The 12,196-nt window shown below is 39.6% G+C and overlaps 1 long non-coding RNA gene across 1 annotated transcript; it reads right to left on the bottom strand.

The window, feature by feature from the left end:
- Window positions 1-4,435: 4,435 nt before the first annotated feature.
- Window positions 4,436-8,956, bottom strand: LOC148364427 (uncharacterized). The gene is made up of 3 exons (XR_015850634.1): window positions 8,764-8,956; window positions 5,256-5,352; window positions 4,436-4,502 (listed from the first exon to the last, which is right to left on the bottom strand). It is a non-coding gene; the product is annotated as an uncharacterized LOC148364427 (long non-coding RNA).
- Between the last annotated feature and the right edge of the window lie 3,240 nt (window positions 8,957-12,196).

The following is a 12,196-nucleotide window of genomic DNA, read 5'->3' on the forward strand; positions in this document are numbered from 1 at the left end:
GTATTTTTTCTTTTCCATCGCTAGCTCATGCTACAGCTACATTAGCCTCAGAAAAGAGAAATGACTGCTCTTTGTTTGATAGAACGGCGCAGCTTGAAACCAGAGTGTCCAGGGCAGAATTTTTATTGATAGATTAATGTATTTTCACACGTTTAATTGCAAATTGGTAATATTTTTTTTCCCAGCCCTTATATATACACATCATATACATACAACATGGGACAGAAACTAGTTCCGACCATTCAAAAGTGCATGCCAATGCCAACAGGGCTGCACTGTTCAATGGTACCATTGGAGCGTGGTTTCAAACCACAGTCTGTGTGAGACAGGACTGCATTCTCTCTCCAACTTTATTCAACATTTTCCTGAGGAGGACCATGACCGAAGCCCTGGACCAAAATGAAAGTACACTCAGCATTGGGGGACATAATGTCACGAACCTCGGTTTTACTGATGATATTGGAGACGAACAGGAACTCAAAGATCTGGTCAATCGCCTGGTCAAAGCATCAACCGAGTATGGGATAGAAATCAGCACAGAAATAAACAAAAGCAATGACCAACAACCCCCAAGGTCCAACCAAAAACATCACCATCAACCATTAAGATCTTGAACCTGTCACCATTTTTTGGAGCTGTCATGTCAGAAGAGGAGCTAGAACCAGAGATCAAGACAAGGATAGCACAAACCACAGCAACTCTTGCCAGACCTAACCCCGTCTGAAAGGGCAAGAACATGGCAGTGAAATCAAAGAGGCTCATGCAAGTGCTGGTTAATTCCATCTTCCTCTAAGCATGTGAGAAATTAACTCATACAGCAAAGCTGGAAAGAAAAATCAAAGTCATGGAGATTCGATGCTACAGGAAACTTGTAGGCATCAGCTACTTAGCCCATGTGACAAACGAACAGTGCGCAACATCATCAGGGGGCACAGTGGACCCTACAAAAACTGTTAACTGTCAACTGTGCGCAGACGAAAACTTCAGTGGTATGGTCACGTCACAAGATCATCAGGACTGGCCAAGATTATTCTCCAAGGCACAGTCCAACAGGGTAGAAAGAGAAGAAGACTGACAAAGAACTGGGCCAACAAAATCATGGAATAAAATGGTGCAAACTTTGCCACGAAAAAAAAAACTGTCCAAGAACTGTCAGCAGTGGAGCAAGCTGTCAAGAGTAGGTCCTTAGTGGTGCCCTAGGTGGTTAAAGGATCCGAGAATCGTAATTACTCATTTAGTGAATTTGAGACTTGTATTGGCATGTACGAAAAATAAAACCAGCAAAATTTGTGAACCCAATGTCAAATGCCAAAATGTTTGCCCACCGGTTATAAACGCTCAGTCCATTGGGAGATTTTAGACTGCATTGCTTAGATGTTCCTAATGTTGTGTCCTGTGCAGATATACTGCTCGCCAGGTCCCGTGGAGTGTTGTCATGTGAAAGAACGCAGAGATGACATATGGTTTCCTGCTCCAACATAATCATTCCCTGTTTGGGAAGAAAGTGCTGATGGCAAAAATATTAATCCTTTTATCTTTACACTGTCCAAACAAACATGGTAAAAAAAAGTCATTCTTCAGTCCAAATAAGCGAAAGCAAAGCTTCCAAATACTATGGATCTTCCAAACTATAAAATATGCAAAATATGCATTTTTTAATGAAAACTATGCTCTCCCTGGCCAGATCTCTTCTTCCAGTCGATTCAGTATTATCCTGATTGTGATGTAGAGGGATCACATCTCATTCATTGTGATCTATTATGTTTTATTGCCTTTTTTCCACCAATTATAATCTGTCCCGAGAAAGTTTGTGATAAGTAAAAATGGAAAAACAGTTACAACAACAATGGAGACAAAGAAGAAAATTATTTTAAAATACAAAGATGATGCATAAGTGTCTGCCATTGAAGTGTTGCTTAAAGGCATCGTAAAAGGTTCAAATCCTTCATATTTTTCTCTTTATTATCGATATATCAATCTTTACCATCTACAGATTTAAATAATTATTGTTTTTTTCTAGGTGCATGTTTTATTAATATTTTGGTTATGTATTTCTTTTAGTATGGGACTATTTTAAAGCACTTTTAGAGGGTCGGCCTTTATGTGATGTGGACTTATATGTGAGCACACAGTAAAATAACCAGTGTTATTTTAACACCGGAAGAGTCAAATGTAACACTACCCCAGTGAATATAAATTCCTTTCAACAGAGTGCAAAATGTACACTGCACATAGAGGTAATTTCAATCTTGGTAAAAGGGATTATTTTGTACAATGATGTGCTAAATGGGAACTCTATTTTTTTACCAACACTGGAGGTTATTGTGTACCATTTCAATCATTTTGTTGTTGGAATAAACACCGGAGGAGTTAAAGATGTATGTATGTATATGTGTGTAATCAATAGTTAATTTTGGTCAATGTTATGTATTGTGTATACACAACACCTTTTGTTAAAGATTAGTGCAGAGAACTACCCGTTTGATATGCATTTCTTGAATAGCCATTCCTCATGTTATTCCTGGTCATCCTGGAAGGGGGATTAACTCATGTGCGGTCCCTTCTCAAGGTTTCTTCATTTTCCTCATGTTGAGGTTTCTGAGTTTTTCCTTGCCCTCATGTAGGTTTTAGATCAGGGGATGGTGTAATAATAGTCTGTAGTTTGCAATAGTCTGTGGTCTGTGCAACCCTTTGAGACTCCTAGTGATTAAGGGCGTCACAAATAAACATGACTATGTTTATACCGTGTTTATAATGTCATTATCTGGTTGTTACAGGAAGAAGATGGGTTCAAGTAGGCTCGGTAAACCACTAATACATATGCATTGTATAAGGGCACCGAGTGATTTATATATAGAAACTACAAGCTAATTTCACGGGCAGATTATATTGTATGAATTGTGTAAACTCTTGCACACCCCCCTCTCCTTCCCTGACTGCGATCATATGCAATGAAAGAAGTCCACAGCTGTGAGAACGAAATCCAGCTGGAGGTAAAGTTCATTTAGAGCTCCACCTCGGAGACCCGAGGCTTGATTTTTTGCTGGGCGACAACTGATGGACGGAAAAGCATGAAGTCGTTTTGACGAACGCTTCTCTTGCCCGCGGCAGTGAGGAGAAGCCGTTAACACACGGATGACCTGCTTTGGGCTGCGGGCCTCACACGTGAGGAACCCTTCCCTTATATCTTCTTACAAATGCCTCATTTAACATCTTTTTGCAAGCTTTTTTTGGTACCACCACACTTCCTCTCGCACACTAGGACAAAAACAATCATGACGCTTAGTCTATTAATGTGATGTCAGTCTGACAGATGGAGCCGAAGAGCGCTGCACCACAAGCTGCTGGTGACTTTTGCTCGGGCTCAGCAGATTTTTCAGGACGTGCTTCCAAATGTATCGCTTTTCAACATAACAGTGCTTCTCTCACTCTCTCTTTTTTAAGCGAAGTAACAAGGGATTAGAATATCGTTAAATCCCAACATATTTTTTTCCTTAAAGAAATCTTTAGAATCAAGGCAGTTTTTTAATTCTTTTTTTTTTGTTTTTTTCAGTGTCAGAGTTAAATTTATTAAACCGTTTATTAAAAAAACTCACATTTAACTAAACAAGCATTCATGTTGATTAAATATTTACTTATTATTCTTTGCATTTTACTGGAATTTAAAACAAAATCACAACAACATAATAATTATATAATTCATATTCATAACATTCATAGTTGTAATATCATACATTTTGTGATGATATATTCTTTTTTAATTTCCGTGATTTTATTTAACAAAATGATTTTACAAAAGTAGTTTTTCATTTTTATCATAAAAGCAAGTTTTGGAATAAAAATGGGCATTTCGTCGAAAAAAGACATTTTCAAAAGCATGTCCTGTGCTGCCCTAGTGTTATGCTGAGAATATAATTCATGCATTGGTTACCTTCTGTCTCGATTACTGTAATGTACTACTCTCCGGTCTCCTGAAGTCCAAAATCAAGAGCCTTCAGCTGGTACAAAAAGCTGCAGCGAGGCTTTTAACTAAGACAAGAATGTTTGATCACAGTACTCCAATTCTAGCTAACCTGCATTGGCTCCCTATTAGCCTAACATGTGACTTTAAGGTTATGGTATTATAGGTTGGTATTGTAAAAAATCATGCATGAACTTGCCATATATTTCAAATTTAATTTCTTCCTATGTTCCTGCTCGGAGCCTTCGCTCTGAAAATGCTGGTCTAGTAGTGATCCAAAGAAGAGTCCTAAAGCGTTCTCCATTCGAGCTCAGGTGCTGTTGAATGCTCTGCCCTCTGAGATTTGATCTGCAACCTCAGTAGAACTGTTTAAATATAGGCTAAAAACACACTTCTATTCTATATCTTATGAATAAATTGAATATCTGTGTTCCAACATCCATTGCAGCTTGGTCATCCTGGAAGGGGGATTACCTCATGTGCGGTCCCTTCTCAAGGTTTCTTCATTTTCCTCATGCAGAAGTTTTGAGGTTTTCCTTGCCTGCATGTAGGTTTTAGATCAGAGGGCGGTGTAATATTTGTCTATAGTCTGTAATATTCTGAAGTCTGTACATACGTTTGAGACTTCTTGTGATCAAGTGTTATACAAATAAACATGACTTGACCTAAATGAAAAGAAATATAAAATATTTAAAGGTGGGACGCGTTGTTTGAGGGGTCCTTAAAAAGTTGGAAGGAGAATATTTTCTCTCTTAAGTATGTGTTACCTTTCCACTGTCATTGTTTCTCCCACTGCACCTGTCTGCTTTTCTCAGAACTGTTTAGGACTCGCAACACATTAGGAAAAAGTAATGGGGGATGATTTCATTCTCATACTCACGGTTTTCTGTTGATGTAGCAAGAAAATGGCGAAAGTAAGAAAATGAGCACATCAAATATAGTCCAAACACCAACTCAAACCCCCCAAAAGATGAAAAGATAGTGTTTCCCAACTAATACAATGCACTCAATCTATCGGTACTACCTCAGTGATCTATGTAATGAGCACCTCTGGTTATAAATGATAACAGCACACCCACCTACCGTAATAGACGTGTAACTATAAAAAAAGGATTAGATGAGATAACAAACATGAGAATAATACTGTTTTGTCTGTTATTTAACAAAAGTTTGGAAGCGAACGCAGCGTTGCCAATTTCGGGTTTTTGTTGCCATGTTTAGTGACTTTTCTAACCCCAGTGGCTATTTGTTACGAATGTCTTCCTCCACGCCTCCTCGCCTCATCCCCCCCTACCGCTTCTCCTTGCAGTCGTCAGCATCTTGAAGCTCGTCACATTTAGCTTAAGGTCAGGAGAAATGGAACCCTCATGCGCGAGAACAGGAATTGCAACCTAAGCGGAGAAGAGAAAATTGCATTAATTGCTTTCTTGTAGTCATCTTCACTTTGTTTATCGATATAGATGTAATGTCAATGAGAGCTTGTGATTCATGGGAAAAGGAAAAAATATCTTGTGGTATTTCAGAGTGACAGAATTAGCACATTGCTGGCAGGGATAATAAACAAAGGTTGCCATAAATAAATGAATGAGCTGAAAACATCAGAACGGTGGACAATTGGCGGGTTGTCTGCACTGGAGACGACCCAAGCCACCTGAAAAACAATAGGAGCACTCTTCATGTTGTTTCCATTTAATTATTCACACTGTGACTTTCAACAAGTCCCAAAAAGGCTTTTTGAAAAAAATAACATATTCTACTGTGTGAAACCCACACAACGCATTTCAAGGGTATGACAAAACCCCAAACATCTGTTTGATTTCAATACTAGATTAAAACCACACTGAAAATGATGGTTTGAAATGTAGAATCCATTCATAGAATCCGATTATCATAATAACATTCCATAAAACTAAAATCAAAGTTGGTGCAGTATGCGGGTGGACCCAAATCCAGGGATGCCAGAAACAAGACGGTCATGATTAAAAAGAATTGATGTTTGAGAACATACCTCAGGATCAAAGTAACCATAACCCTAACAAATGAGAGGTCACACAACTAACAAAATTTCCAATTCAGGAACAAAGATGAAACCTGGCGTGGCCAAAGACATGACCTGGCAAACTCTAGTGTCGGAGTCAGTCAATATAAGGAGCAGGAATAAAGACGTACAGGTTCGGGCAATGATAAGGCCCAGGTGAGTGCTCTCCAGCCCTTACCCCCTGGTTGGCACCCTCCAGTCGGGAAATCGAGTGCCAGTACAGTCATCAGATCTGTCAAAGTTGAAGTTCGAAAGCAGAGGTCTTCAACGTGGTATCCCTGGGCATTAGGGTGCCACCTAAGGACAGCTGAGGTGCTAGCGGACCTGTTCTGAAAATTGCTCACCAAGCTATAAAGCTGACTTAACTTTTGAATAAAGCAACAAATAGGTATTTTTGGTTAAAGCTAAAAGCAATTGTAACTGCTGAGTTAAAGCAGTTTTATAGCTTTAACTCAGTTAACACTTAATAGCTTTAACTCTCCTATATTCCTTTAAGACAGCTTCAGCTTTTGAGTTCTAGGGGGTTTGACTGTTGCCGAAAAAGGGTCGCGATTGAAAAGGTTCATAGATTAGATTTAGTTAACGCTGAAAAGCTTAAACTCTCTTTAAAATTACAATTTCAGTTAAAAGGGATTTCAAATACCCAATTAAATTATTAAATCTGACTGGATTTATGATTAAAGCATTAAAGGTACGATTGAGTAATATTTGACCAATGACACAGTCATTTCACATTTATTTATCTATTATAGCAATTAGTTAAAAAAATGTCTCAAATGACTGCAGAGGCCACAATTACACCATGCCCTGATCTGAAAGCGACATGCAGGCAAGGAAAAACTGAAAATCTCAGCACGAGGAAAATAGGAAACCTTGGAAAAGGGCCCAACAAGTGGTATTCAACAGAGCACGGCGTAGGGAACAGAAAAATGCCAGACAAACATAGTGGCGACTACAAGGTATGGATTCTGCTATGTAAAGGAAAAACAATTTCCTCAACATATGAATGATTATGAAAGTTAACATTGGTATGATAGTTCATGTGTCTTTGTTTATTATTCGACTCAATGTTGTGTTTTGTTTTACTGAATGAAGGTTTTTTCGTACAACTATGAGTGCAATAAATATTACACACTGTCCCTTTAAAAAGCGTCTCGATTTGAAGCCACTTTAACTTATGAGTTAAAGCGGTTTTAACTTTTGATTTCAAGCTTTAAGGCAGCTTTGATTCTTGAGTTAAAGCTTAAAGCAGTTCCAACTGTTGCCTTCTACAGTCATGATTAAGCAGGTTTGCAGCTTTAACTCAGTAAATGCTTAAAAGGTTTAACCCTTTTTAAATTATTTAAAGCTGAGTTTAGATTTTGAGTCAAAGGGGATCTAATCATTGGATTAAAGCAATAAAGCTGACTTAACATTACATAAATAAAGCATGAAAGAGGAATTGATTATTGAGTTAAAGAGTTCCGAAACACTATAATTTAGGACTCAATAACGTTCAAGCATCCTCAACTTTTGATTTCAAGCAGCTTTAAGTCTTCAAAGCGTAAACAAGCTGTAACTGTTATGGTGAAAGCAGTCTAATTTCAGTTGATTCAGTTCTCCGGTCTCCCGAAGTCCAAAATCAAGAGCCTGCAGCTGGTACAAAATGCTGCAGCGAGGCTTTTAACCAAGACAAGAAAGTTTAATCACATTACCCCGATTTTAGCTAAAGTGCATTGGCTCCCTGTTAACTTAAGATGTGATTTTAAGATTCTGTTGGTATTATACAAAATCATGCATGGACTTGCGCCTTCATATTTTAGATTTAATTTCCCCCTAAGGTCCGGTCCGGCCTTCGCTCTGAAAATGCCCGTCTACTAGTGATCCCAAGAGCCAAGAAGAGAACTGCAGGTTCAAGAGAGTTCTCCATTCGGGCCCCAGTGCTGTGGAATGCTCTTCCCCTGAGATTCGATCTGCAACCTCAGTGGAAATGTTTAAATCTAAGCTTAAAACACACTTCTATTCTATAGCATATGAATAACCTATGTTTCATGTTGACAATATGTATGTATAGTTTATTATTGCAACATCCGTTGCAACATGGTTATCCTGGAAAGGGGATTATCTCATGTACGGTCCCTTCTCAGGTTTTCTTTATTTTCCTCATGTTGAGGTTTTTGAGTTTTTCTTTGCCCTCATGTAGGTTTTAGATCAGGGGATGGTGTAATAATAGTCTGTAGTTTGCAATAATCGGTGATCTGTGCAGCGCTTTGAGACTCCTTGTGATTAAGGGTGTCACAAATAAACATGACATGACTTTTATAGTTTAACATCAGTTGAAACTTTAATATGTTTGCTCTCAGTACTCGAAGTAAAGAATTTCAATAATTTATTGTTTTCGATTGGTGAGTATTTGTGTTTTTTTCCTTTCAGCCATTGTCAAATCACCAGGGTGCTAATAATTTTATGTACCGGCACTATTATTTCCTCGAGATGAAATGTGTACTTCTGCAGTAATTGCTTCACTTGTGGAAGGAAAACTCAGAGTTGGTTATTGAAGGAGGCCTGCAAATGGCCGGATAGGCCCACATTTCCCAAGAGTCCCACAAAGGTTGTATTTACTTATTCAGGGATAGTACTTTTTGTTCAATTTTGGGCATTTTTGAATATGTAAAAGGAACACAAAAGAAACACTTACAAATTAAATGCAATAAAACAACATTTGTACTGATTTTTAATTGGACACTAAAAATAACACAAGTCAGTAGATATATTTTGTATTTACCCTGGGAGCAGTTTCACAGATTTACAGCAAATGGCCGGTCGAAGATTTACTGCTACTGCCTTGAAAAGCGTTCGAAGCGTCTCACGAGGAGCACTGGAGTTGATGTCTTGTTGCGTCCTCAACTTTATCACACTCTTGAGATTAGCCCAATTTTCAGCACACAGCCTTAACTGGATGACACTTTAGCCTACCCTTGATCGCCACTGTAAAATAAATATTGCAGAACCGCAGAAAAAAGAAGTGTGAAACAATTGTAAGAAGTGGGAATAGAATCATTGCTAATAAAAACTCTCCATGGAAAGTGTAGAATCTAGAAAGTTGCCATTCAATCATATCTGTTATTTTAACTCTTTGTTCCCCCTAAAAAAATAGTAGTACAAGTAGTATCTTTAAAATGTAATACTGTATTTTATGCATATGAAGGTCCCTTTGCGGGCAGCACGTCGGCGAAGTGGTTAGCGCGTCCCCGGCACAGTTCTGAGGTCATGGGATCGAATCCAGCTGTCAGCCTTCCTGCGCGAAACTTGCATGTTCTCCCCGTGCTAGCGTTGGTTTCATCCGGGCTCTCCGGTTTCCTCCCACATTCCAAAAACATGCATGTCAGGTGGATTGGCCGGTCCAAATTGTCCCTAGGTGTAAATGAGCAAGTGATTCGTCTGTCTCTGTGTGCCCTGTGAATGGCTGGCAACCAGTTCAGGGTGTCCCCTGCCCACTTTCGAAGATGACTAGGATGGGCTCCTTCACCCTTGCGACCCCGCTGAGGATAAGCGGTCCAGATGGATGGAGGAAAGGTCTCTTAGCAAACTTAAAGAGCACAGGTAACACACATTTTTATAGCTCTTTGAAATAGTCTGCAACAGACAATCTGTATGATTTGTTCACTAGATTCTCCTGTATTGTTTTGTGAGTTAGATCGGTGAGGAAAAAGGGGGCGGTAGGGGGGCGCCAGTCGGAAGTTTGAATGTTTGTTTGTTTGTTTGTACACAAAACGGCTGCATGACTAACCGAAAATGAATCAACATCGCGATGTGACAAAGTGCGGTAGTGAAACTGCAAAGTACTGCGGTTTTTCAAGGTTTTGTAGTGAGTGATGGAGTTTTGGCCAACCACAATTGTTACTGTTCGAGTTTTAAACGCGCCGACCAATCAGAGGCAAGTTTTAATAATAACACAAGCCAATAAACGCGATTAAAAGTTTGCAAGCACCACACTATACCACACCCACCTTGTGAACTTATTGAGTGTCATGGCGGACTCCGTAAACATAGTCCCAGAGTCAACAAACGAGAAGGCAACGAAACTTGCACCGAAGAAGGGAGGTACATTACTTGTTTGGACCTATTTAGGTTTTGACGTGGAACAGAAGAAAACGCCCATTGCAGAATTTGCTAGGTAGTCGCTAGGTGCAGAGGAAACACAAGTAATTTGTACCAGCACCTTAAAAATGATCACATATTACAATACACGGCATGTCAAAAAAGGATTACTAGTAAAAGACGAAGAAGGTGCATCTACAATTGGAGTGGAAGGTAATCAAACCTCCATTAAAGCAGCATCTGCGCCCTTCAGACCGCACGAAAAAATTCACTGGGGAGCCAAGGGGGCGCCAACCTGCAAAAGTTTGGGAATCATTGCTTCAGAATAATTTATTTAAAGTAATAATTTATCATTTGCAAGGTGGTTTAAAAAAATGTATTTGTAAAACACTTTTAAGGCAATTAATTGCTGTATAAAAATGTTTAGTGTACAATACCTTTCCCTCTACCCAACAACACAGATAGTCTTATAAGCTATGGTTAAGCTATAATAAAAACAAAATAAATAATGATACAAATAAAATAATTCAATAAATACAATCATGGCAAGGCACAGACAAACCAAGTGAGGAAAGAGACATGAGGGAGGCTCATCCATAGAATAGTTAAGAATAGAACAGATTTTATACCGAGGATTGGCCTAACCATCTCTAAACAATACCGTGTTCCCTCGGTTATTGTGGTTTAAGAGGAGTAAAACCCCAGGCGAGAAGTAAAAATCTGCGAAGTAGCATTGCAACTTCAAAAAAGCCCCCAAAGTTCAAATTTACACCGAGTCGATGTCATTACCGACTGAGAGTAAACGACTGTAACAAAATAACAAATATATATCTACAAAGAAAAATTCAGAACACTGAATTGCGGTTGAAAGGTATTTGTGGTCGTTATGCAGAAGTACAAGGAAAGCAAAGGGCTTCTCCTTTCAGAGTAAGAAAGCGATTTAGAGAGCGGCTGGCTATTATTGTGCATCCTCAAATTGAGCCAGGTTTCCGTGATGATTAGAATAAAACCCTCCCCAAAGTAGCAGTTTCTCTCACGTTATAGGTCCAGGTCATCCGTTTCATGGATACTGGATCTGGCGTTAAGATACAGGCTCGGCCGCGATGGCTCAAGAGAGTTGTTAGCCAATCTGTAGCAGTAGGCCAGACCTGCAACCTTGCTTGCCTTCTCTCCGTACGCCGCCTTAGTCGCTTCCCGCACCCAAAAACAAACCACGGAGCACCCGCTGATGATCACTATGTCTTTGTGCTCTTCAGAGTTTCCTCGGACGTTAGTTGATGATTTCAGCTGAATTCGTACTCAGCAGTTTGTTTTCTGGGATCTAGACACATCGACTTGGGCGCCCGCCCTGCTGTTTGATTGACATACACCGGCCTATCACAGTCACACACACTGACAGTCACGCCCACCCATCACACAAAGCCCTTCTTCTCCTGCCCCTGTGATAGCATTTTCTGTGTGCTGTCTGCTCGATCGAAACACAATGACACAATTGGCAATAAAGACAATTCAATTCAAAATCCACAAATCAGTGAATCGGCGCTGACCGAAGCACGGATATGACACGTGTTATGATATTTATCTGCGTCAAGCGCTTTCCTGCGTCGCTCGTTGCCTTCGGCAGCGACCTTTGCAAGAGTCGCCGTTTCCCCCGTGAAGCATCGGTCTCCCGCGGAGAACGTGGCGAGTTTGACGCTTCCTGTTGGTCTACTTGTCGTCGGAGGAGGTGACGCCATCATGCCCGAGGAAACATCAGTCAAGGATGCTTACCAACAGAGAGGCATGAATTTTACCTCGATAAATTCATATCAATTCAAAGTGTTTATATTCCTAGGCACAGTAAAGAACCACATTTCCCTGCACAATGTAATTCTTACTTTGCTGTCCACACAGTTGCCAGCGTAGAAATAAACTAAGAACCGATATACGTGCAGGGTTGGGTAGGATTACTTTAACTGGATTACTTTCAATTACTTTTGGATTGCTCCAATAGCAAATACGCTAATAAAAGACAAAAGAAACTAAATATGAATAAAATTATGATGTGGTAAGCTTTCTCTCCTGGCTTTGATCTCTTTGATCTCCAGCAAAACTAACATAAAATGCGACAGAAACAA

Source organism: Urocampus carinirostris, chromosome 6, assembly GCF_059441175.1.
Source record: "Urocampus carinirostris isolate Australia breed hairy pipefish chromosome 6, RoL_Ucar_1.0, whole genome shotgun sequence".
In the NCBI taxonomy this organism is placed as follows: Eukaryota; Metazoa; Chordata; class Actinopteri; order Syngnathiformes; family Syngnathidae; genus Urocampus; species Urocampus carinirostris.